Source organism: Pundamilia nyererei, unplaced genomic scaffold (genome assembly GCF_000239375.1).
Source record: "Pundamilia nyererei isolate P.nyererei 1_Seehausen unplaced genomic scaffold, PunNye1.0 scaffold00083, whole genome shotgun sequence".
In the NCBI taxonomy this organism is placed as follows: domain Eukaryota; kingdom Metazoa; phylum Chordata; class Actinopteri; order Cichliformes; family Cichlidae; genus Pundamilia; species Pundamilia nyererei.
The window spans coordinates 2681833-2685253 of NW_005187484.1; positions in this window are offsets into that span (position 1 = coordinate 2681833).

A 3421-nucleotide genomic window follows, 5' to 3' on the forward strand; every position below is an offset into this window, starting at 1 on the left:
CATGCACAGACACGCACTCCCTCCCCTTCTCTCTCACACACACACTCTCAGACACACACACACACACACACACACACACACACACACACACACACACACACACCTTACTAGTTAAACTTGAGGACCAAAAAGCTCGCCTATAAAAGGCGCGAATATACAAAGACGTGTGCGGACTCGGGCGCAGCAGGTGTGCAGTTGCGCAGAAAGGTTGTCAGTTCAGCAGGGCGGCAGGGAACAATGGGCCTGCATACAGGATGTCTCGGGGGGCTGAGACAGATAAGGCCAGCCGAGGTTCAGCCCAGGCGACACAGGCCTGCTTTAATATAGTCTTCTTTTACGCTGACCTCGGGAGTTTATAATATATCGAATTCATTATGAATGAATTGGTGGAATTTTTTTTAGATATATAAGAGCAGCTTCCTTCAGGCCTTTACACTAAGAGCACGTTTAGCAGCCCATATATATCTAGATGTGGCTGTCGGAAACAATAATAGAGTTCACAATGACATTAGAGCTGCTGAGACATGAAGAAGAACAACGATTTAACTATGGCGAGCACAGCCTTATGGACACATCTCCCACGTATCATCTTAATTGGAAAGTGACGCTTTAGTGACTAAGCGGGAATAACAACAGCAACCGTGCAGTCAGAATTAAAATAACACTGGCTAATTATTATTAAATGTGAGTCGAGCGCATTTCTGCATCGGTGAATATTTCTGTCAATCATAATTATTTCTCCACAAGGTGAAAAGGTTTAGCGCAATGTGCGGTTTGTTTTCACGCGTCTTTTCCGCAGAGCGCGTTCTGAATAACCATGATTGTATCCTTTGTTGTGCTCTCGGAGATGACAGATTATAATCAACAAGACGAATGAGGTCAACTCATTGTGGAGGCAACGCATTTGACCCTCGCTTCTTCTCCGGCATACACACACACACACACACACACACACACACACACACACACACACACACACACACACACACACTGGAGCGTACCTGGAGTCGTTCCGCGTATGACAGCCTGCATGCTCCACGGGGCATCGGCGATGCGACCCGGCAGGTCGAGTCACACGCAGGTTGCAGGTTTCCCAATGCCTGCACACAATTGAATTCCTGGCATTCTGGTCAATGTTTGAGATTGAAGAGCAACAGTTTCCACTTAGACGCGGCGCACATCACCCCGAACCCATTGAAAAGGAGAGTGGGGGTCACCACTGTTTGGTATACATCTGCTCCAAACAGGAAAATATGCAGAGATTTGATTCGCAGAAAATCCGGCAATTGTTCCAATCAGCATGCGTTTTTTCGTCTTCTCCTGTCAGAGTAGAAAAACTCAAAGTTTCAGCCTTTCTGCCACGTACTGTGCTATGTCCACGCCATTACTGAATTTGGAGTTGTTTATTTTCTGAGCGCGTCCTCTGGTGAATCTCCAGCTTGCCACGGCGATCTACGTGATGTTTTCAGTGACTGCTGATCCCTATCTTAATGACAACTCGACGAAACAATGGATGACATATAATAATTCTTTTATTAAGCCAAAAATATTGCAATGGTGTGTGTTGATACACCGCCACAGTTTATAAATAGGAACCGCGCGTTTGTTAACTGGAACTTTGGGCAACAAAGGTCCACAAAATGTCTAGAAATACCATATCTATAAATACACAGGAGTGTCATCTATTCAAGGAAAAGACAGTCATCCATCTGCAGAGCAAAATCATCACGCACTGACCTCTGAGTACCCTCCAGCCACCACGGGGCCACTCAGATGTCACACACACGCCATCCTTTGAGTCTGACAGCCTTTGAGAGGAGAGGTGGTGAGATGCTGACAAAGAGCGACTGAAATTAAGCAGTCACCGGGCTAAATATTATCTCATCTCACTTTGGAGGCTCTAAAAATATACCTGTTTAATTTGTCATTTCATGTATGATAATCTCTGTCCAACGTGATAATCACGAGCTCTTATCAAATAACAGTGTTTTCGTGACGGAATATCACCTCTCAGCAACGACTGGAGGTTATGCTCCGGCTGACCTGTTAAAGCAAACAAACAAACGTGCACACAAGGTCAAGGTTTACCAGCGTTTGGCTCACGCTAACCTCTGCTGTGGATGTGGCGGAACTGACCAGCTTATACTGTAAAGGGAAATGCGATAAAAAACGGTTTCCGTTCCCTTGATTATGAGCTGCAAATTGCTTTGTCGGGATTTAAATGGCAGGTCTTTTCCCAGCGTGCTCTGATGGAGTCTATTTTTAAAGCGCTTTCCTTTCTCGCCCCTCTAAAAACTTCCGCAGGGTTGGCAACAAGAAGCTATTAGGATAACTCTTCTCCTGTTAACATTCCAATTAATCAAAGACGAAAGCAAATTCCCACTGGGATCATTAAGGGCCAGCACCTGTTCTTCTAATACTGTAGGCTGTATAATAAATCAGTCCAACTTCATGGTCAGACTTAGGCCGACCTCTGGGGATGGTGTGAGACACATAATCACTGAAAGCCAGTTATACATCAGCCCACTATCAGTAATAGAAACCCCACGCGGATATGAATGCCAAACACTGAGCTTATTTAAAGCAAAACATCTTCTGGACGCTCTCAAATTTATACTCTCAGGAAGCTTTTTAGGATACAAATTGCATGAGATTAACGACACATCCTACGTTTAAATGGATTCAGTCAGTTATTGTAATGCTCTTTAACAACTGTGTTTTGCATTGTCACATTCTAATATTCTCCGAATTTCCTCTAAATAATGAGATTTGTGAATATTTGGTTTAAATATACGTATACAAAACAGGAAGTTGGCCCCGCCTCTATGTGGATGCCAAACAATCCCAGGTCACATCTCAAAACAATCCAATTTCAGCCATATTTCTTTCAAGCAATTACATACCTCTTGGCAAGGCTTCACAATTAAACGAATGATCATACTTGGAAATCCATAATTGTACCATTCGCATAAGGTGCCCTTTCAACTTAAATGTGTGTTTTATTACATGCTTATCATCCGCGATGAGATTACGCACAGTGTGGGTTTGGACTGAGTTAGAGTACATTTAATCAAATAAGAGGAGACGTAATGGAAGCATGCTGGACCCAAAGCTTCACTGCCTAAGATGCTGTCTTTGAGCCCAGCTTATGTTTAGCAAATTTCAGACAATGAGAACATTATGAGAGGAACTCTGAGGGAGAGCCTTTTACCCCTGCCCACCAGAGGTCATACGCATGGCATATAACTAACCTCTACATCTCTAATGAGGCCCATCAAACATAAAGGTACAGAGAGATGTTTAAGATTACGCAAACAGGAAGAAATGCTTTTGATTCATAGCAGGTCCGATCATCATGTGGTGGCAATGGATATCGTCAGCTTTCACTGATTTTGAGAAACTCTTACGATTTTTTTTTTTT